This window comes from Myotis myotis, unplaced genomic scaffold (assembly GCF_014108235.1).
Source record: "Myotis myotis isolate mMyoMyo1 unplaced genomic scaffold, mMyoMyo1.p scaffold_m19_p_3, whole genome shotgun sequence".
NCBI classification, from domain to species: Eukaryota; Metazoa; Chordata; class Mammalia; order Chiroptera; family Vespertilionidae; genus Myotis; species Myotis myotis.
This window is the reverse complement of record NW_023416335.1, coordinates 27,017,197-27,041,236: the sequence shown is the minus strand read 5'-3', so window position 1 is coordinate 27,041,236 and position 24,040 is coordinate 27,017,197. Positions and strand designations below refer to the sequence as shown.

General features: G+C 46.0%; 1 protein-coding gene across 6 annotated transcripts in view; it reads left to right on the top strand.

Moving 5' to 3' along the window:
• Nucleotides 1-24,040, top strand: part of MCF2L (MCF.2 cell line derived transforming sequence like) — a 175,405-nt gene that overhangs the window by 10,582 nt on the left and 140,783 nt on the right. The gene's annotated exons all lie outside the window — the stretch shown is intronic.

Sequence of the window (24,040 nt, the reverse complement as noted above, 5' to 3'; positions counted from 1 at the left end):
CAGTCTGCAGGCCGACGCTCTATCCACTGAGCTAAACCGGTTAGGGCTCATCTGAGCACTTTTATAAAATACATTTTTATTGATTCCAGAGAGGAAGGGAGAGGGAGAGAGAGATAGAAACATCAAGGATGAGAGAGAATCATTGATCGGCTGCCTCCAGCACGCCCCCCTACTGGGGATGGAGCCCACAACCCAAGCATGAGCCCTGATCAGGAATCGAACCATGACCTCCTGGTTCATAGGTCACTGAGTCACTCTGATAACACTTCCTTGGGTTCTAAACCCGGAGCTTTCTCGGCCTGGCCCTAGGCTGGCATTCGCCATAATCAGCCCGCACTGTTGGACTTGGGCACAGCTAAGACTGTGCTGCCATCCCCTGGCCACCCTCTCAGGGCTGGGTCCAGGGTTTCCATCCTGTTACAGGTGTGCATGGCTCAGGGTCACAGCTGGATGTCTGGCATTATCATGTGTGCTCCTGTGGGGGAACTTGTAAATGCCCCCGGATTCAGCGGCTCTGAGCCACAATTCTGCTGACAGACTCTTGCAGTTGTAAACATGGTTGGCTATTTAAACTTGGCTGGCTGAGAGGTTGAATTCCAGTGTGGTTGCTCCCTGTCCCCCCCGCCCCCCCGCCCCCAGCATCTGTGTTTAGTTTTGCAGGTTTAAAACTTGATTTTTGTCACTTCCCTGGTCAGTGATGGTTTGCAAACGAGAGGCTGAAACCTAAAACTTTGTTTGTCTTCCTGTGATGGGAGCGCCTCATCTTTCCAACAAGTTTTCTTACTGCCCAGGTGCAGTTCTGGTTCTCTGATATGTACCCACGTGAGGAATGAAGTGGGTAGTGAGATGGTCACTGCTTGGGAGAGTGAAGGGAGGAGAGGGCCGCTGGGAAGATGCTGCCCCTAGCCCGCGGCTTCTGCTCTGAGAAAAGGACTTAGAAAGGAGGCACGCTTCCTCCTCGGCAAGAGGACGACTTAGAGCAGTGACGGCGAACCTATGGCACGCGTGTCAGAGGGGACACGCGAATTCACTTTTTTAGTTGATTTTTCTTTGTTAAATGGCATTTAAATATATAAAATAAATATCAAAAGTATAAGTCTTTGTTTTACTATGGTTGCAAATATCAAAAAATTTCTATATGTGACACGGCACCAGAGTTAAGTTAGGGCTTTTCAAAATGCTGACACGCCGAGCTCAAAAGGTTCGCCATCACTGACTTAGAGGGTCCAGATCCCATTTATCATTAGCTTTTATGGCTGGAAGGCGAGCTAGTCTTTCAGTGCTCAGCATGGCTGCACATTAACTGCCCGTAACCACTCAGAGCCCGGCAGTGGTCGGCTTCCCAGGCCCCAGTGACCCTGCCATGTCTTCGTTTGAGGGCTGGGATGGGGTTGACCTGTGCGGAAATGGAGACCCTCTATCACCAACCTGACTGCCTGGATCGTTTCCTAGTGTCACTGAGTCTCCCTAGCTGAGCAGCACGAGGCGCCTGTGTGGTGATGAGCAGCACGACTCAGAGCGGAACGCCAGGTTCAAATTCCAGTGTGTCCCTTTGTCCCTCTCCAGCCCCAGGAGCGTGCGCGCGGGGTGGAACCTCCTCTCCATCATGTGGCAACGGCGGCACCATGCCAGTGGGGGCTGTGAGGGTCCTGTGAGTGCAAGGTGTGCCCGACAGCGATGCTCAGAGCTGTGTCCCAGAACGTGTCTCTGCTCTGAGTAACATCGCCGTCCTGTGGTTTCTTCTCTCTCCCCTAACCTGCAGAGCCCTTTTAGAGCTACACACACGTGCTCGTATGCGCACATGGGCTTATGTGCACGCGCATGGGCACGCACACACAGTACCTTTTAGCAAGGGGAGCTTTAGAGCTTCACTGGATCCCCAGATTCCCAGCTCTCCGGATTCCACACGGTGCCTTCGTACGTAGACACCAGATCTGTGTGAGCAACCACTGCCGTTCTTGCCTTAGCATGAGTGAACGTTGGCATCTGTTCCCATCTGCCTCTGTCTCACACACGCCCGCATCGCCCATTGAACAGGGTAGGTGACCCCCCGTCCGTGGTACCCGAAGTCCCATGCGGCAGGGTTTCGGCTTGCCTTCCTGTTCCTCCAGGAGATGTCTCACCAAACCAGCTACGAGTCAGGCAAGGAAGCATTTGTCTGTGAACATTTTGTTCCTCATAAGACTTGAGCGTGGGAGATCCGGAAGATGTGCTTATAATGATGAGCAGTTTCCTTGCCCCAGCAGAGGTGAAGGGCAGAGCCAGTGCCAGTGGCTGTGACGGCCTGTCAGGTGGCACAGGTGAGCGCTCCTGTTTTTAGAATGCCATTGTCGTGCATGTTCACTCTTTTAAAAGGTTTGTGGATTCTAATTGGTTAATGATGCCAACCTCCCCCCACCCCCCCAACAATTTCTTAAGTGTCTTAAACAAGTACTGGCACAGCTTTGTGTGTGTGGGGGGGGGGGCGGGAGGGGGGTGGGGGGGTGGGGGTGTAACACAATTAAAATGCAGTCCCTGACTTGGACTTAAAGTAAATAAAGACCATCTGAAATATTAGGCTCAATCATGAGGTTGCCACTGTGCAAGTCAAAAACCTTTGAATATTGGTAACCTCATGTGGCTAAACAAAAGGCCTTCATGCATTTGTGATGAGAGATTGTACGGAATTCTGGGAGCGGCCGGGAGGTGTGGGCATGTCCACCTGGAGAAAGCTGGGGGGTCGGAAAGAGCTGCAGGAAGAGGGGGACTTGAAAACTATGAGGCGACAGCGGTCACATTATGGGAGAGCCTCACAGAGGGTTTTACGGAAGCAGCTTGGACTGAAAACGCATTTTGGGAAAGGCAAAAATGACCACAGGAAACGGATGCTTGGAAGGAAATTGGCTCTCTGATGATCTCCAGTGTCTCTGGCACTGACTGTAATCACCGCTTAATGAAGAATGAATGAATCGCAGTGATTGTGGCCTTTTCAGGGGGTCGAATTGTGCACAGTATAATAGACGCTACGGTTTCCTGGTTCCTTGTCTTCCAAAGCTCATGTCATTTTCCCGAGAGAGTCATTGTTTTTTCCTTGTATGCGATGTGATATTGCAAAGCCGTCCTGGGAAGTACCCACTAAGAGGCTGGGCTTGGTTGGTCTTATCTTTGTGGTTTTATGAGTCCCAAGTGGGACATTCTCCAAAGACGAATATGTTGTTTGTGGAAATGGAGCTTTCAGTGTTGCTATAAATAATTAACTTCTTTTTAACCTTCTCTGATCCCTTGGTCTTCTTCACTTGGACTTTTTATATTATTCAGGAAGCTAGCAGGAGTTCTGATTCTTTAGAATACATTAGAGGCCCAGCACGTGAAATTCACGAGACCCAGACCCGCCGTGCAGCGAGCCCTGTCCCGCCGCCGAGAGCGGCTTGTGGGCGGGGGGGATGGGGGGGGACCGAGAGGTGCTCCATGCACCTCCTGGTGACTGGTTGTTTGGTCGTTACAGCGTTATGGCCACTGGCCTTTTATAATATAGATGTTCACTGCTCTGCTTTTGCAAATTACTGCAGTGTTACTAGTTGATGCTAGAAGCATGAATACTTCTCCTATTAGGTCTTAAAGGGCCAGGATGAGGTGTGGTTGGGGCCAGAGGGAGGGCACAGGGGCTGCGACCCTCCAGGTCATAGGTAAGAAGGGCTTGGAGTGGATCAATCGCCCAACAGCCTCTGCATGACCTTTGGAGATTCCAGGGAGTCCTCTGGTCTCCAAGATCTCCAAGATGGACTCTTCTAAGTGGAATGGACTTGGCGCTTTTCATCGTTGATTTGAATGGAAGCCATGAATTACCTAGAACTGGGAATAACGACTCTGAGCTGGTGGAGAATGTTCTTCACATGAACTGAAGGTGCCTGGAAAGCAGCTCAGCTACGAGAGCTCCAAATCTTCTCATCCCCCATCCCTGGCAGCCGCACCACTTCTGCGGCACGCCCAGGAGGGGCAGTGGTATTGTGAGTGTTTTATCAGAAAGTTAGTGGGTTTTCTATCTAACGGTGTGCTTTATAATATGTGCTGTATGATAAGGTCATCATGGCGCCAAAGTCTCCTCCAGAGACAGTGCATTTGTCAGTATGAATCAGTGGAGAACGTCAGTGGAGAACATGCTGCGTCAACAAGACGCCAAACTGTATGCGCCTCCACCTTCTCCCTGCTGTGCCGAGTGGGTCACCTGGGGAGATGGTCTTTGCTTTGTTTGAACCATTCTCACTGCATAGAAACCCTTCCTCTCCCTCTTGCCTTGTTCACTTCCTGGTTAAAACCCCACCCATTTATTCAAGACCCACAAAAATATCACCTGTTTCTGAAGCAGTCCCCCTGTGATTGCTGTTCACAGTCTCTGCCCTGAGGGTGTGCCTGGGCTCCAGCAGAATTCTTACTGTTTTCCACTCTGGCAACCTGGGTTCCTGCGTCTCTAGAGTCACTGAGGAGTGTGAGGACTGGGAGTATCTCCTTCCCTGGGGTCCACAGCGGAGGGCTGTGTCCAATGTGGGCTAGAGTGGACTGAGGCCTTGATCCCCTCGGCCTCCTGTGGAGGTCTGAGACAGCCCTGACCACTCACCCCTGTGTCCTGTACAGATGTTTCATCTTTCATGTGCACATCATGGAAATACTTGGGAGGCACTGCACTAGCACGTAGGATGGGCAGTGGATGGATTGGCCAAACTGAGCGGCAAGTGGTGCTAGATTGTTGGAAGTGATTCTGTTAGAGGAGATGCATTCTCCTGAAGGATCTGAGGGAAATGGAGAAAAGGAAGAGATTTTACTACCTGAACATTAAAACTGTATGTTAGAGCCTGGCTGGTCTGGCTCAGTGGTTGAGTGTTGGCCCATGAACTAGGAGGTGACAGTCGATTCCTGGTCAGGGCACATGCCCAGGTTGCAGGCTCAATCCCCAGTAGGGGGCATGTAGAAGGCAGCCAACTGATGTTTCTCTCTCATCTCTGCTTCTATCTTTCTATACCTTTCTCTTTTTCTTTCTAAAATCAATAAAAATATATATTTTAAAAAATAAACAAAAAAACTGTACGTTAGCAATCTCAATGAAGAAGATTAACCACAAGTGAAAAACTAGAAGAAAAAATGGCCACATGACAAAAGATATGGCCTTCATATAGGCAAATCTCTTACACAGCAGAATGAACAGGATGAATGCCTTTGCAGAAAGCTCACTATGAGGCCTGCAGAGATGACACACCACATAAAGACAGGAAAATACTGCACTATAAATAAATAGAAATGAGAAATGCAAATTTAACAAGGAGCGCTCCTTTTCTCCATTTTTATGGACAAAAAGTTAAAATCCACTGCTGATAAGAATGTCAATCCTTGTAGCTATACCGGAAAACAAGTTGATGGTATGGATAAAAACTTCAAATATTTTGTTTTCAATCAGCAATTTCCACTTGTAGAAATTTAAACTAAGGAATTAATTTTTAAAACTGTTACAATGAACAAAGATGTTTATCATGGTCATTATTTATGATGATGAATTTTTAGGGAAAAGCAAAATCACGGTATTACGGGTTTGGTGAAATTATTTAGCTGTTAGAATGATCATTCTCCCATGTCTTATGTTCTAAGAAGTGAATGAGCCAATTATAAAACCATGCACTATGATAGCAATTTTGTAAATACAAGGTATGTATCATTTTGAGAAAAGATATAAAATATGCACCAAGCCTTAGCTGGTTTGGCTCAGTGGATAGAGCATCGGCCTGTGGACTGAAGGGCCCCGGGTTCGATTCCAGTCAAGGGCAAATGCCTGGGTTGTGGGCTCAATCCCTAGTAGGGAGCATATAGGAGGCAGCCGATCAATGATTCTCTCTCATCATTGATGTTTCTATCTCTCTCCCTCTCCCTTACTCTCTGAAATCAATAAAAAATATATCTTAAAAATTTAAATATGCACCAAAATGTACACATTTATTATTACACATTTATATAATTTGTTTTCCTCTGTTTTTCTGCTTGGGAACCTTATTATTTTTTTGAGAGTACATGTTTCCGGACGCAGGATATGAGATTGTACCCCATGGGCATGAGGACTGGTCTCCCATCCTATGCTGACCCCTGTTCTGCACCCCCTCACCCCACCTCCGCAGGCTGCTCATACAGGTGCCAATTGGCGCTGTCCCCATTCTCACTGTCTCATTGGGACTGCACCCAACTGTGCTCATAACAAAGGCGGGAGCTCACCCAGCAATTCTGAAGGAAAAATGTCTCTGGAGAATATTCCTGGACCTCTATTGTTGGCCCTTGGGGAAAGGGCTAGATATGAATGAAGGAATAAAGGCAGCCCCAATGCTTCTTCCCAGTCACAAGGGGAAGGGCAGGCCTGGGGGAGCGGCTGGGCCTCCTGGGCAAAAGAGATCTTGTGTCTGCTGCTTCTTAGTTGCCTTCAGCTCAAAACCATCCGTACACCAAAGTGACATATGTTGGGGTGGTGTGTTCTGCTACCCTTCAACAGTCATTTATACGACATCACCAAGAGCCGTGTGGCCATGGAGGTAGTCACGCCACACAGCTGGTGACCCTCCTTGTAATTCAGGGGCTGAGATGAGCGTGTCCTTTGCTGTGTGGAGTGTCTACACTGTGCTGTTGTACCCCAGAGCAGCACGTGCATGCCTTTTGTCCTTGTATCTCTTATAAATTGGTCGTTCATGAGAACCTGAACCAGCTCCTGGATCTTTGTTTATTTTTAAGATGATGTCATGGTGGCACCCTTCCAACCGAGAAGTATGTGACTGTTTGCTTGTCTGACTTTTGGGGATGTTGGCAGCCGTTGGCCTATTACATAGGTCTATTAATTCTCAAGAGTTGCAGATGTTCTCATTCAATCATTCCCTTTTCATTTATTTAAGTTCTAGGAGAGGCAGTATAAGTGCTTGATTCTTTCCTTCTAATTTAACAGTTTCTGGAATAGTGTGTTTATTCCTTAGCAACTTCCTAGGAATTGGTTAGAGTTTTAAAAAAAATATTTTAGCCCTGGACAGAGTGGCGCAGTTGGTTGAGCATCATCCTGGCGTCATTCTGTGCACCAGGACGTTGCCAGTTCACCTCTCTCTCTCTCTCTCTCTCTCTCTCTCTCCCCCTACCTCTCTCTCAAAAATCAGTAAACTTATTATTTAAAAAATATATATCAGCCCTAACCAGTTTGGCTCAGTGGATAGAGCATCGGCCTGCAGACTGAAGGGTCCCAGGTTCGATTCCGGTCAAGGGCATGTACCTTGGTTGCGGACACATCCCCAGTGGGGGCGTGCAGGAGGCAGCTGACCGATGTTTCTCTCTCATTGATGTTTCTAACTCTCTATCCCTCTCCCTTCCTCTCTGTAAAAAATCAATAAAATAAAAATAAAAAAAATAAAAAATATATATCATTTTGAACTCAATGATTTTAATATTTTATATTTTTAAAATCCATCACAGCTATTTTTATTGGTCAAATTGTCCTTTTTTGGGGCCTTGGAAACCTCTTCATGGCAGGCTTTGACCCCACTCAATGTGGTTCAGGAGACCTGGACCATGTCCTAACTCTGAGAAGTACACTTGAAACTAATATAATACTTATGCCAACTGTACTTTAATGAAAAAGAATAGTATACAAGCCAGGCACTGGAATACCCATTGCCACTGGGTTGGTCATTGCTTCTATGCCTTTTCAGTGGACAGGCCTGGGATATCTTATACGTTTTAACTTAAAATATATCTATGAGTTCATACTAAGAATACTATTCAGCAATAAAAACTAACAGGCTGTTCATTCAATGCAACAACCCAGATGAGTCTCGGAAACATTGTGAGTGAAAGGAGTCACACACAAGAGTCGCTACCACATGACTTCATGTACAGGAAGCTCTAGGGAAGGGAAAGCTAATCTTACAGCTACAGGAAGCAGATTAGGGTTTTGAGGGTCAAAGGCAGGTGTGGGGATTGATTGCAGAGGTGATGAGGGGAATTTTGGAGTGATGCATATATCCTATTTCTGGAGTGACAGTGGGTGCACAAGTGTATACATTTGTCAAAACTCATCAATTGCACACTTAGGCGCAAGTTACACTTCACAGATGGTCTAGAAAAGAGAAACATCTATATGAAGTAGTTCTGATACTTGCAATTCAATTTTAGGACCACTTAGATCTTGGATCTGTATCTTCCTGTTCCCATGCCCCAAACCCCTTTTTCCAATGACAGCAATATAATGGCTTATGTGCCGTTTCCTACATACACATCCAATAGTATCAGAACAGCAGTCCTCTCGGTCACGGTAACATTTTCCCTGAGGAAGTTGGAATTTAGATTGTTGGCCTGTAGGAACTTGAGGGATTTAGTCAGATTACTGTGTTTTGAAATCCTCTCTGTGTGACTATGCCACCAACCCGATGAATAAGTTCCTTTGTTGTATTTTTAATTTTTCAAGGATTGCTTAAATTTCCACTTTGTTTTGTAATTATATAGGATAATTGCATATTTCCAAAGCCAAGCCGGATTTGGAGATGTCTAGGGTCTGTCCCTGGGTCTTCCTTCTTGTTTTTACCTTCTTCCATAAGTAATCTATTTTTCCCTTTTAGTTTTTGAAGTTAATCCTTCTGTTGTGTGTGTGTGTTTTAAATATAAGCGTGTATATTTATAGCTCTCATTTCTGTATACATGGCTGATACTGTACGTGTTTTCATTCACCACACTTTCTTTTACCCGGGTAACTTGTCTAGCAGGGTTGTCTGTCAGAGATGTCAGGCCTCTGGGTCGCTAACACGTTAAGCCCCATGTCAGTCACCGGTGACTGACACTATACTTTCCCTCCGGAAGACAAAACAGGCTGGGCGCTTATCTGCCAACTGCAGGAATGGAATTGGTAGTGGCCACAGCCACTGTCACCTGAGGGCCCGCTTACCTAAAGGCACTGCCAGCAATGACCGCCTCAGGTCTATCTGCAAGCCCAATGTCTTTCTCCTTACAGATCCCCACCTCCTCAGCCCAGTGAGAGACTAGGCCGAAGGTGAGCACACTCACCTGGAGTTTCCCGGGGTCCTGTCTTGCTGGGTTAGCAGCACACTTTGCCTCTGGAAGTTGAGGCCTTCCCTAGGGCCCTGGAGAGTCCGGAAAAGCTGGTCCTGGAGTCTGTCCCACCTGAGCTCTTAAAGGGCCTGTGGAGAGGTGGCTGTGGATCCCGTGGGGAGAGGCGGCCTCCCTGCTATGGGGCCCTTAATGCTATAATTGTTGGAGACCCTAGGAGAAGGGGTGTGTGTGTGTGTGTGTGTGTGTCTGTGAGTGAGTGCATGTGTGCATGTAAAACCCAAAACAGCATTACGGCTCATCTCACCTGGCAAAGCGAAAGACTTCTGAGAGATTCTCAGAGGTTTACAGCTTCTCAATTGCAGAAATCACCTGAGATTACCTTAACACTGACCTTTCTGGAATGTGGCTGGCTCCTTTGTTCCAGGGGACAAACGTAATCTTTGTTCATTCAAGTGAGAATGGTTTCATAAAGCACTTTTGGAATCCTGGGTTTGGGAAGATGGGCTGCTAGCAACAGTGCATTGCAGTGTGTTGTAATTTTGTATTCAGTTTCATACACTGTGTAGGACTTTTATAACATTATTTTTGTTTCTTTTTGTGTTTTTTTAAATTTATCTTTATTGTTGAAAATATTACAGATGTCGTGTCCCCCCCCCCGCCCCATTGACCCCTTCCACCCTGCTCCTGCTCCCGTCCCCTCCCCAGGCCTTCCCTGAACTATTGTCTGTCCATGGGCTATGCCTATGAGTTCATTAGTTAATCTCCCCCCGCCCCCGAACCCTCCCCTTCTTCTGAAATAGGTCAGTCTGTTGCATCTTCAAGGCCTCTGGATCCTTTTTGTTCATCAGTTTATTTTGTTCATTAGGTTACACATATGAGTGAGATCATGTGATACTTGTCTTTCTCTGATTGGCTTATTTCACTTAGCATATACTCTCCAGGTCCCAGATCTCCTCTTTTCTGAATTCTGCACATTATTTCTCAATTACTCTACATATAGAACATTGGATTCTATTATTTTCTGGCTGCTGAGAGAGACCTTCAAGACTCCCCATTTAGTAGTTATACCAAGTCCAAATCTCAGTTTCATATTGATACTGAATCTCTCAAGATTGCATCTATTCTCCCTGGGAGCTGACTGGGTTCTCTTCCCTCCTCCTCCCCCGTTCCCCGCCCCTACTTCAACTTTCCTCTTTTCTGTGTTTTGCTTTGTAATAAATAGTAAACTTCTTTATGGTTCAAAGTCAAAATACTAATGGTCCCTGACTTACAATGGTTTGACTGATGGTATTTCAACTTTACGATGGTGTGACGCGATACACACTCAGTAGAAACTGTACTTTGAATTTTGATGTTTTCCTGGGCTAGCAATGTGCATGATTTTTCTCTTGTGATGCTGGGCAGTGAGCCTCAGCTCCCATTCAGCCCAATGATCAGGAGGGCAACAACCAATACTCTAGTGTGCTGTGTTGCCAGCGTGTTTGGATATTGTGTTTTGTGTTTCTGTGTCCCATCATGTCCACAAAAAGCCCATATGCTTGAGCCTCCTGCTTCTGGTGAGAAGAAGAGGAAGGCAATTACTCTTGAAATGAAACTCAAGATAATGCTCAGATGTAGGCTGATTTGTAAGCATGTTTCAGGTAGGCGAGGCTAAGCTATGCTGTTTGGTAGGTCAGGTGTGTTAAATGTGTTCTCAACTTACGATATTTTCAGCTCATGATGGGTTTCTGAGGCTGTGACCCCCCGTGAATTGAGGAGTGTCTGTCATATGAGAGGTGCGCCTTGAGAATTCTCATTCTGATCCCGTCACCACGTGCCCATACTTCACCCCGTAGGCAGTCACTGCCTCAGGATCCCATGTACCTACCGGGGTCTTTACACAAATACAAAGAGACACTGGTATAATCTTGGTTTCCTCATGTTTTATGCAAGAAGTAGCATACTGCAAATACTGTCCTATATCTTTTACCCCCATTTAATATATCTTGAAGATAATTCCCTATCAGTAAAGAGAGAATGTCTTTAGTCTTTATTTAGTCACACAATAACCCTCTGTGTGGTTATACCAGTGGTCGGCAAACTGTGGCTCGCGAGCCACATGCGGCTCTTTGGCCCCTTGAGTGTGGCTCTTCCACAAAATACCACGTGTGGGCGCGCACGTACAGTGCGATTGAAACTTCGTGGCCCATGCGCAGAAGTCGGTATTTTGTGGAAGAGCCACACTCAAGGGGCCAAAGAGCCACATGTGACTCGCGAGCCACAGTTTGCCAACCACTGGGTTATACCATAGCTCAGCAGCCATTGCTGGATGCTTGGTTCTTTTCAATTTTTTGTTATTGCATACAGTGCTGCAGTTAATGACCTTTGTGTATGTATGTATGTATGTATGTATGTATATATTTCATGCATATGCTGGATTTCAGATTCTCAGAGGCTGTCAGGGGCAAGTGCTTTTTGACAGTTTTGCTCAAAGTTACTATTGTGTTCCATGGTTTCCATTTTTATCCCACAAGGAGTCATGAATGACTCTCTGTAGAGAGTCCCCAGTGGGAGCCAGTTTCTACTTTTTGTGTTTGTCAGTCTGAGAACTGAAAGCAGCTACCCCAGCTGGAGCTTACTGCATTTGCCACGCAGGTGAGAAGACTGAGCATCTTCTCATTTGTTTAAGTTATTTAAATTTCTTGTTTGCCTTTTTGAAAATTAGGCTGCTAATCATTTAATGTTTTTAATTTATAATGGAGCTCCTTATAAATTAAGGGAGATTAGCCCTTGAAATATGTGTTGAAAGTACTTTTCTCAGATTATCTTTTCTTGACTTTCCTTTTTGCCATTTAAAAAATGTAGTTGACTTCATTAGATTTTGAGTCATAGTTTTAAAAGGCTTCCTTATTCCAGGGTTATAAAGGAATCACCCATTTTTTTCCTAGTACTTTTATTTATACTTAAACCTTTGACCCATTTGGATGTATTTTGTTGTATAGCGTCAAGTATGGATCCAACTTTGTTTTCTGGCCTGGTGGTCCTAATGCCATTTTTAAAAATCCCTATCTTGTCCTAGCTGGTTTCACTCAGTGTATAGAGCATCGGCATGCGGACTGAAGGGTCCCGGGTTGATTCCGGCCAAGGGCTCTAACCCCAGTAGGGGGCTTGCAGGGGGCAGCCAATCAATGATTCTCTCTCATCATTGATGTTTCTATCTCTCTCTACCTTTCCCTTCCTCTCTGAAATCAATAAAAATATATTAAAAATAGCCGAAACCGGTTGGCTCAGTGGATAGAGCGTCGGCCTGCGGACTGAGGGGTCCCGGGTTCGATTCCGGTCAAGGGCATGTACCTGGGTTACGGGCACATCCCCAGTGGGAGATGTGCAGGAGGCAGCTGATTGATGTTTCTCTCTCATTGATGTTTCTAACTTTCTATCTCTCTCCCTTCCTCTCTGTGAAAAATCAATAAAATATATTTAAAAAAATATATATTAAAAATAAAAAATAAATAAAAATTAAAATCCCTATCTTTATTCCACAGATTGGAGATACCACCATGAAAATATGTTAAATTTCCATATGCATTTGAGTCAATTTCTGGAGTTTCTGTTCTGTATCATTGGTCTATTTGCCTTTCATTCTCTGGTACCACACTAATTATTGAGGCTTTATGGCATGTTTTAATTCTGATCAGGTCAACTTGACTCTATTGCTCTTTGGTAGAGTTTTCCTGGCCATTGGTGCTACCTTTTTATTTTTATATGAACCACAGTTCATACCGTTTAATTACATAATTGCACAAGCAAATCTGCAAATAATTATCATTTTATTTCTTCTGTGTGTTTTTTTATGCTCCTGATTTCTTTCCCTTGTCTAACTGCATTGTCCAGTATCTCCAGGACAATATTAAATAGTAGAAGAGAGACTTTCCAAAATAGTGGCAGATTAAGTGGAAGCTACACTGACACTCGCCCAGGACCAAAATGGAATTACAACTAAAATATAGAAAAACCATCCTGAGTAATCAACTGAAGACTAGCTGGAGAGATCACTTATAACCAAGGACGTAAATTGGAGACCACATAGAGACTAGTAGGAAGTGAGAGGGCTGGCTGGGCTCCCACAGACAGCAGCTAGAGTTCCGGACGGATATTTCAGCTGTGGGCATTCCCACTGACAGCTCTGGAGTCTAAACACCAAGCTGGGTTCCCCAGCCCAGTGCACCAGAATTGAAAAAGGTGCCCACATATCATGGTTGTGGGAAGAAGTGGGGTTACTTCTGCCAGGGAGAGATGGCTGGAAATGCAGGCACTTTCTTAAAGGGCAAACACACAATATTTTGTGTGCAGCCACTCACCTTGGGCTCTGACAGAGGGAAGGCAGAGTGGGCCAGAGCTGTGTGAGGAGAATCCAGGGCTAGGGACTCTGGGGTGAGAGCTGCCTGGTTTCCTGTGCTGAGCCATTCCCCCATACTGCAGAGGACATTTTTCTCAGGTAGACCTCTACCATCCAGGCAGCTTTCATGGTCGGGGGGAGGGGGGGTTGGGGGGAGCAATTGCCCCACCCTGTTGGAAAACCTCTCACCCCACCCTCTGGAGGTTATGCCTTGCTGTGGTCTGCAGCCTGAGGCTCATTAAGAGACTGAAAATAACAATCAGCCTACAGGCAGAGGCAAATCCCTGGATGCTTTAAGTCTTTGCCTGATCTGCTTTTGGATCTGGGGCTAGGAAAAGCAGACCTTGATGTACATCTTGGTCCTTTCCAAAGGCACTCAGCAGGGAGAGCCACAAGCTGTGGATTGCTGATAGCTCCAAACAGGGTACTCAGTGCCAGTCACTAACAGCATCTGACCACCAGAGTTCCTCCAAAAAGACAGGGAGTCATAGCAGACCTATCTAATCCATAGAAACAAACCCTAACAGGCGGCCAAAACGGGGAGACAAAAAATAAAGCCCAAGTGAAAAAACAAGAGAATTCTACAGAAGAACTAAATGAAATGGAGATAAAAAAATTTATCAGTTATAGAGTTCAGAGTAATGATTGCAAGGATGCTGAACAGCATGAGAAAAGACATAGAAACTATGAAAAATGACCAATTGGAAATGAAGAAAGACATAGCCTAATAAAGAACACATTGGAAGAAATAAACAGATTTAGAAAAGCTGAGGATTAGATCAGTGAATTAGAAGAAAGGGTAGAAAAAAATCACTCAATCAGAAAACCAAAAAGAGAAAACAATTAAAAAACAGGACAATTTAAGGGAATTATAGGACAACATGAAACATAACAATATTTGCATCATAGGAGTACTAGAAGGTGAAGGAACTGAGAAAAGGAATAGAGAACCTGTTTGAAGAAATAACAGCAGAAAACTGCTCTCACCTGGTAAAGGGAAAAGTCACACAAGTTCAGGAGGAACAGATAGTCCCAAGCAAGAAGAACCCAAAGAGGTCCATGTCCAGACACATCATAATTAAAATGCCAAAAATTAAAGACAAAGAGAAAATCTTAAAGGCAGCAAGAGAAAAGCAATTAGTTACCTACAAAGGAGTCCCCATAAGGCTGTCAGCTGATTTTTTCATCAGAAACTCTACAGGCCAGAAGAATATACTTTCTCTTCAAGTGTACATGGGTCATTCCCAAAAATAGACCACATGTTAGGACATAAAACAAGTCTCTACAAGTTCAAGAAGATTGAAATCCTATTAAGCATCTTCTCAGATCACAATGGAATGAAATTAGAAATAAACTACAGTAAAATCATTCAAAAACATTCAAACACATGTTGGCTAAATAGCATGTTATTAAATAACTAGAGGCCCGGTGCACAAATTCGTGCACCAGTGGGGTCCCTCGGCCTGGCCTGCGGGATTGGGCCAAAACTGGCTCTCCTACATCCCCTGAGGGGTCCCAGATTGCAAGAGGGCACAGGCTAGGCTGAGGGACCCCACCAGTGCACAATCGGGCCAGGGAGGGATTCGGGAGGTTGTCCAGGTGGGGAGGAACCGTGGGAGGGCTCCAGGGTGTGTCCAGAACATCTTGCTCAGTTCCGATTGGCCAGACCCCAGCAGCAAGCTAACCTCCTGGTCGGAGCTTCTGTCCTCTGGAGGTCAGTGCACATCACAGGGAGCAGTTGAGCGGCTTTAGCATATCATTAGCATATTACACTTTTATTGGTTGAACTGCCTACTGGATGACCAGACACTTAGCATATTAGGCTTTTATTATATAGGATGAATGGGTTACCAATGAGATCAAGAAAACAATCAAAAATTTTCTGGAAACAAATGAAAATGAGCATGCAACATCCTAAAATCTATGGGACACAGCAAAAGCAGTCCTGAGAGGGAAGTTCATAGCACTCTAGGCCTACCTTAAAAAGCAAGAAAAATTTTGATCAACTATCTAACCCTACAACTTAAAGAGCTAGAAAGAGAACAATAAGAAAATCCCAGAGTAAGTAGAAGGAAGGAAATAATAAAGATTAAAGCAGAGATAAATGACAGAGAGACTAAAAACAAAAACAAAAACAAAAGATCAATGAAACCAAGATAAGCAAGATTGATGAACCTCTAGCCAAACTCATCAAGAAACAAAGAGGACCCAAATAAATAAAATCAGAAATGAAAGTGGCGAAGTAACAACCAACACCACAGAAACATAAAGGATTTTAAGAAAAAATACTGCGAGCAACTATATGCCAACAAGCTGGACAATGTTGATGAAGTGGACAAATTCCTAGAAAAATATAATCTCCCATTTTTTGAGGAGGATTGCAGGTATTTTTTAGACTGCACTTCTGGGATTTGTCTGATGATTTTCTCATGGCTATAATGGAGTCATGAGTTTTGGGGAGGAAGAATAGAGGTAAAGCGCCCCTCTCACCACATCATATCAGGGGAGCATGCTGTCACCATAACTCATCACTGTGGATGTGGACCTTGATCACTGAGCTGAGGTCATGTTTGTTTGGTTCCTCTACTATACAGTAACTCCCCTCATCCCCTATCCAACTTGTATTGTTTGGAACCACGTTGCTAAGTGTAGCCCACACATAAGGACTGGAAATATCTGGGGCTATTTATTGAAGAATTTTTACATTGGTACTTCTAAGTAGGATCGTCTGGGTTTTTCTTCTGTTCAGTGTTTGTCAGATGTTGGTATCAGTGCTTTGTTCTCTTCATTAAAAGAACTTGAAATTTGTCCTCTTTCTATACTGTGAGTGTCATATGTGTTGGAGTGACCCATTCTATGAAGCTTTGGTAGAACCCCCCTTGGACACCAGCTGGGTCTAGTGCTTTTGGAAAGAGTAGCTCTTTGGAAACTTTCTTTCTTCCATGGAATTTGGTCTGTTTGATAAGTTATATAGCCCCTGAAAAGTATCCATTTTACCCAGGTTTTCAAACAAATGCATAGTTATACAAAGAAATTTCATGTAATTTTAAAACTTTTCTTCTTTCAAGACTATTGTCCTCTTTCATTTCTTATTTTTCTTTCTCTCTTTTCTTCTTGATTAGTTAGCAAATAGATCTCTTGTTTTTGTTTTCAGCCACTGATTTCTAACTTTAATTCTACTGGTTTTCCAACTTCTAATTCACTTGTTTCTGCTTTGTCTCTATTTCTTGGACTTCACTTCTTCTTTAAAAGTGTGTTGATCTCATGCTTGATTCATTTATTTTTCATTTACTCATTCCAAATAATGGAATGAATCTGTTGATCTTACCACTTTTTCCCTCCTCACCCCCATTAGGTCTGCTCTCCCCTTCTCACCCAGTGTTCTGTCCACTGTCAGGCATCACACTCCTGCACTCTCCTCAACTAGTGCATCCTCTTGCTTCATTGCGGCAGCGTGGCAAAACCAGGGCCCTGGTTGACTCCAGCTCTGCCTAGACCTTGCTTGTACTTGGGTAAGGGAAGATGGACGTTATATATGTTAACCAGGTCTCAATAAAGCTCTGCAAAATATACTACCATACAGACTGTTTTGCTTTTAAATTCCTGACCATGATCCTCAGTGGGTCCTCAACATATTGGGCAATCTTGCTCTATCTCCACAGGCTGTCCAGCTCCCCAATAGAAGCTCACCCTTTCTTTCTGCTTGGCCCCAGTGCCTTTCTCCATCCTTACTCTCTCCTATGGAAACCTGATTCTTACTCTACAGGAAGAATTGAATCCACCAGAAGAGTGCCTTCTGCCTGTCTCTCCACGTGCCCACCCACCCCTTGACTCTCCACCACATGCTTGCCTACCTGCCTGTTACACTCAAGGACGTTTCCTCACGTTAGTCCCACCACCTGGACCCCAGTACCCCCCCCCCCTCCACTCTGGGACTTCACTCCAGCCCCCTTTATCTTCTCTCCATCATGGATTCCTTATTCTCCACTGGATTCATATCAGTTCAAAGACGTTATTATTGCCCTGACTGGTTTGGCTCAGTGGCTAGGTCGTCGGCCTGCAGACTCGAGGGTCCCAAGTTCGATTACAGTCAAGGGCATGTACCTCAGTTGCGGGCACATCCCCAGTGGGGGATGTGCAGGAGGCAGCTGATTGATGTTTCTCTCTCATCGATGTTTCTAACTCTCTATCCCTCTCCCTTCCTCTCTGTAAAAAATCAATAAAATATATATTTTTTAAAAAAGATGTGATTATTTCTCCCATTCTAGAGCCTCCTCTCCATCTCTGCCTGCACTCAATCCCATAGCCTTGTGGCTTTTGGTACATCTACATCAGTGACCCCAAACTCTATACCTTTAGCCCAGACTTCTCCCCTGAACCACATCTAACTGCCTCCTCAACACCTCCACCTGAATGAGTCATAGATGGCTCTACACCTGCTTCATCCACAGCCTTCTCTGCCTTAGTTCACTGCAAATCCTTCTGTTCCATAAGCCATAAACCTTATCACCTGGACCAGGGGTGGGCAAACTTTTTGACTCGAGGGCCACAATGGGTTCTTAAACTGGACTGGAGGGCCGGAACAAAAGCATGGATGGAGTGTTTGTGTGAACTAATATAAATTCAAAGTAAACATCATTACATAAAAGGGTTCGGTCTTTTTTGTCAATAGTTTTATTCATTTCAAACGGGCAGGATCCGGCCTGCGGGCCGTAGTTTGCCCACGGCTGACCTGGACTGTGCTTTCTCTCACCCTTACTTCTACTCTGCCAGTAAGTCCTGTTGGGGCACCTTCAGAATAGATGCAGAAGCCAAATCCTTCTACAGGTGCATAGATACAGGTCATACTGCATCTATGTTTGTTTTCCCCACACCCCCACCCCCACTGCCATCTCTCAAAAGGGCAAGGAGATGAGTTTTTTCTAAGTCGGTAGCTCAAGCCCTTTCTCTGCACAAAACCCTCCAGTGGCTCCATCTCACTCAGAACAAAAGCCAAAAGCCAACGTCCTTGTGGTGGTTTGCCAGGACCTTGACAACTCACCTTCTGTGGCTTTCTTCCTGGATCCCCTGCCTCAGCGCACAATGGCAGTTCCCTCTCAGGTACGGCTCTCTTCTTCCCTTCTTCCGTGAGGGAGCAAATGCTGGGACCTCCAAGATCTGCCATGGGTCCCTTCACCTTCTTCCTGGTCCAGCTTTGCAGCTTCCCTCTCGCAGACGTCAAAGTACTTTCATGCGATTTGCAGTTTGTAGGTTTTGTTTTCACATGTGGTTCTTCCTTCTCTGTTTTGCCCTGGGGCATCTCCATGCCAGCTGTGAGGACTCAGCTGCTTCCTCGCCCCCGGTGATGAGAGGCAGTTCAGATCTCGGCAGGGCCTCCGTGTGGACTCAGTGCCGCCTGCCGGATTCTGTTACTCTCTCAGTGTTCTAGAGACAGTTACACTCATTCAGATTCATCTAAAAGACATGAAATCGTACAAAATAACTTTTAGTCTTTAGGCATTTTCTGAAGCATATATTCTCAAAAGTGACTATCTGGTAAGAGTTGGCAATTTTTATATTAAAATGACATTTTCATACCAAAAACATTAGGAACCACTGTTTTGTGCTGTAACAAACACATAAAAAACACCAAAAAACTTTGAAATACTTTTTAAAAATAGAAAGCATATAACCTATGCAAACTTTGAATATGGCAATCAAATGTGTGTTTTTCCCGTAAGTCTGTACTTGTAGACTCATTTTAGCTATTTGAAAATTTGATCTCAATACTGAGATAGACAACTTTTCTGGTTACACTCTTGGTAACGGTACTCATGTGTTCATTCATTTTATCGGCACCATCTGTAACTCAGAAATGCAATTTTTTATTTATTAAGTTAAGTAGACCATGAAATGTATTTGAGATGCAATATTACATTTCTCCATGCTTCGAAGGACCCAACAACCCGCATGACTTCTCTGTATAATTTCTCCTTCAAATATCAAGGCTTGGCTGAATTATGCATGTTGAATCTTTTTCTTTCCTTCTCTTCTTAAAGAGACACCCCAAGTACTTTTATGGCTTGACATGAAATTCCCTCGTTTCCAGTGTCTGAAGTTACTGTGCTAAGGTTTCCCATCTTATGCAGTTTGGACTTTCTTTCTTTCCTGAAGCTAGACACAGGAAGATAATCACAACACCCGCAAAGTTAGGTATTTAAGGAAAAGGGGTCTGCATATAAGCCCTTGGTACCTTCCTGACCTGCATAGGGAAGCACACACAGATTTGTGTGTTGGGAAGTAGAAGAGGGAACGGAGTCTTTAGAATCCAGTTCTGTGTTTATCTAACAAAAATAGAATGTCTTCTTTCAAACTGCAGAAGAAAACTTTCTCCTGGCAAGTAGCTGTGAAAAGTGACATGTGCGTGTTGCTGCCGGCCGGCACATGTGTGGTCAGTGACCCGACACTCATGGCACTTAGGTGTCTCTGGGGCTGAGCAGTATTCCTGGGGCGTGGCTAAAGAAAACGACTAGAACTCCAACTTGGTTGAAGAATGGGGCCAGGGGCCTGCAGACAGAGATGTCAGGGACAGGCTGGGTTTGATGTATGTCCCATGAGTACAGACAGTGGTTAACCATGGAGTCACCTCCTGTGGCGGTGGGTTCCTCGGCCCCCAGAGGCTCCGTTGGGCTTTAGAGTGTGGGCAGAATTCAGTAGGTGGAGAAGAAGAGACCCATCCAATCTGAGGGACACAGTACCGTGTGGTGACCCTCTGCTCAGACAACTACAAAAATTGGCAGAAATGGGACTGGATTGCCGTATAAGTAGGCAGGTATTCACCTCAAAGCAGATGTAGGGAGATGGGAAGGGAAGGGAACAGAGATGACACAGAGGGAGAGCCTGAGGTGCTGCCCCAAGGGGGTAAATAAATACAACGCTGAACTGGATCTGCACAAGCCTCTGATCTGACGGACAATTTATAGGAAGTACTGGGGACCGAGGGACACAGGAAGCACCGTAAACACCACTGAAGGCGCAGCATTGGCAAACTCCAGACCGTGGGAAGGTTTACTTGACCAACGACCTGGTTCCTTCAACAACAACAAAATTGCAAAGAGAAAAGAATTGGAAGGGGAACCTGTAAGTCAAGAGAGACCTGGGAGAAAGAGCAGCCAACCACAGTATATGGACTGGGCCGTGTGAGGGTTCCCCTGTGAACAAGCAAACCAACCAACCGGGTTTAGCAAACAGAGAAAAGGCAATGGGACGCTGGCTGGACATTTAATCCTGGAGAACTGTTAACTGTATCATGGCCATGGCGTTATTGAGTGTATTATGCTCATATTTTATAAAAAGTCATTGCCGTTTAGAGCTATGCACCGGATGATTTACATGGGAAAATACAACAGTGGCTAGGTTTTGCCTTAGGTGATTTGTGGGGGCAGCAGTTGGAGAGGTGGGGGTTACATAGGAAGCAAGGCTGGCCAGGCACAGATATGAATGTGCTGTCATTACACTGTTCTCACTGTTTTTGTATAAGTTTGACATTTCTATTATTTAATAGAAAATCTTTCTATAATGTGACTTGCAAGGTAGAGATCTCCCTCCTCCCTCTACGGTCCTCTGTTTCCTACGTGCCGAGGCGGCTGTGGGTCTTCACAACCAGGATTAATTCAGTGTGCGAATGTGGCTCATTACATCCTTGAAGGGAGCCATGGAGGTTGTTTCTGTCCAACCTTGCCAGAAGTTCATGTGGCTCTCAAGCACGCGACCTGAATGTAAGGGAACGATTTCTGGACCTTTCGGAGAAACACGGTGCTTTTTCCCCCTCACAAAAATCATGACGACCATCTGCTCCTAGTGCTTTGTTTATAGGGGTGCCGGCAGCTTTAGGGTCTTGTCATCGCTAGGGCAGGCAGCATGAAACTGTTCAGTTTGCCTGTTGTACGGGCGTGGGTAGGACTCAGAGCCACAGTGCCGTGGGCGTGGCCTTGGCACTGGGAAAGGGCCACGTGTTAAAGAAGAGTCTCTTAGCAGCTTCATGACTCTGACCCATAGTGGAAGTGGATATGTGTGTGTCAGCCTCCCTCAGGAGGGCTTCTGTGTCCAGTGGCTTTTCTGGGCACCCAAAGGCCGAGGGAGCTCCCTCCCTCCTGGCTTTCTGCTAAGTGAGGTGGCTGTCTGAGGTTGGCACCTGTAGACACAGAACCGGGAGCCTCTAACCAGCCTTTGCTGGGACTGACACTCAGAATATTAGTGCCAGGAAGGACCCGGCCCCCGTCGTCCTGCCCAGCTTCCTGCACTGCAGCTGCAAACCCAAAGGCAGGTTGTAGGGCTTCAGTCTGTCTTTCCTCTGAGATGTGTGTCCACGGTGCATCCCACCAGGAGAGTGGGTGGAGTGGAGTCTTTCTTCGTTTTTAAACATATTTGTTGGTTTTTGGAGAGAGAGAAAGGGAGAGGAAGAGATAGAAGCACATCAATGTGAGAGCAAAACATTGATTGGCTGCCTCCTGCACACCCTCTCCCCTCCCCCACCAGAAATCCAGCCCACAACTCGGGCCTGTGCCCTGACCGAGAATCGAACCGGCAACCTTTCAGTGCATGGACGACAGCCAACCCACCGAGCCACACGGGCCAGGGCTGGAGTGGAGTCTTTCCATAGCCACTTTTCTTGCCTCCAAATGGAGTCCTGCCGGTTAATTTTGCTTTCCCATAATGGCAGCTGGGTCTCTGTGTAGGCTGGGTGCTTATTCTGGAGTCGTGGTGGCCCTTCACAGAAACCCGTGTGAAGGACCCACCCTTGCCCCACCGCAGCAACACCGCTCTTTATCCTACGGGGAGCTGAACTTGAACCGTGTTGTCGGATGCGGTCAGCAGTCTGATCTTGTCGGAGCCCTGCCGTTTGGAGGCCAGGAAACTGGAGAAAGCAATTTATCTTTCACCGGGGATGTGAGCCTGCCATTTCCGCCTTCTCTTAAAAGCATTAGCAAAGTCACTCTGGAAAAAACAACGGGGAGTTGATTTGAAACTCATTTCCAGGTTAACTCTTCAAGTTCCCTGATGGAGCCTGGGAAGTGGGCAGAGTTTCTCTTGGCCTTACGGCTGACACACCACGATGCCAGGATGGGCCGTAGACAAGCACCTGGGCCCGCTGGGATCACCACCGGGGCGTGCCGAGCACCTGCCTGGCTCCTCCGCGCTTCAGTCTCTCACCCGGGCAAAGGGAGACGGGGAGCTGCCTTGCGGCCTGGGCGTGAGGAGGAGAAGGGGCCTGGCACGGTCCCGGCCCGGTCCTCTAGTCAGTAGCCAGTGGCGTGTTGGTTTTCCTCCTTTTGTGTGGGTGATCCTCTCTCAGGTGACCCCGCTTTATGACATTTGTTATTCCCACTGGACATAGAAACGTGTTGAGGCAGAACAACAGGGCCTCGTTCACTGGGCATGAATGGAAATGGTGGGAATACAAATGGTGTGGCCACTTCAGAAGACGATTGGGCAGTTTCTTATAAAACGAAACATGCTTTTACCATACAGTGTAGGGATCACTCTCCTTGGTGTTTACACAGAAACCTGCACTTGGGTGTTTATGGAAGCTTTGTTACTCACCCTTGTTGGAAGCAACCGAGATGCCCGCAAGCGGGTGAGTGGGTAAATAAACCGGTACACCAGACAGTGCTTTTATTCAGTGCTAAAAAGAAATGAGCTCCGAGGATTACAGGGCGGTGAAACCATTCTGTCTATGTCGTAATGTAGATACATAACAATGAGTATTTGTCAAAACCCACAGCACAAAGAGTGATGCTTAATGTGTACACGGTTAGGCGGTCAGGGGATCCCAGGAGGGAAGACTGTGACAAGAGACGCTAACTCAGTGTGGCTGTGACACGACCTCAGTGATGGGTGGGAAGCGGTGCTGACTGGAGCCCCTTTGGAAATGAATGGAGTCTGAAGGCCAAAGGCAGCGGGAACCACGCGCCAGCTCTGTGTTCTAGTTGGTGGTTGTCTCCCGCTGGGTGGAGGCCAGCCGTTGAATTAACAAAGTGGCTGGCGAAAAGTGGGAGGTGCCCATGGACAGGTGCCTAACTGTTGTTACTCAGCTAGGCAAAAAATATTTACTTGTTTTAAATATGGCGTTTAAAGGCACAAAAGTTTATTTTTAACTGGAAAAGAAAAGGGCAGAGCCACAGCTGTGCCCTTGCAATGGCACTTAACCCGGTGCCCGTGAAACATGCCGGCCCCCCATCCCTGTGTGCTGGGACAGAGGGAAGAGGTGAGGGAGACATAACTGCAACTTCCTGCTCATGTTAACCCCCCTTTCCTTCTAGCAGAACCTGGATTTTTTTTCTGTTAGTGAGGATGACACACCTGTTAGCACTGCTCAGTCTTCTCACCTTCCCAGGTGGCTGTGGGACAGCTCTATAGGCAGAATGTCATGTAGATGGTCCCATGGGGAGAGGCTTTGGGGCTTCCCCCCCTGCGTGGATGAAGATGTGATGGTGGGAAGGGAAGCAGCTATCTTGTGTCTCTGAGGGCCAAAGCAATAGGCCGAGATGGCTGAGTGAGAAGGAAGCTGGACAGAGGCGAGTCCTCAGAGGAGGCTGAGCTGCTCCTCCAGCTCTGGGCTGCCTACTGACT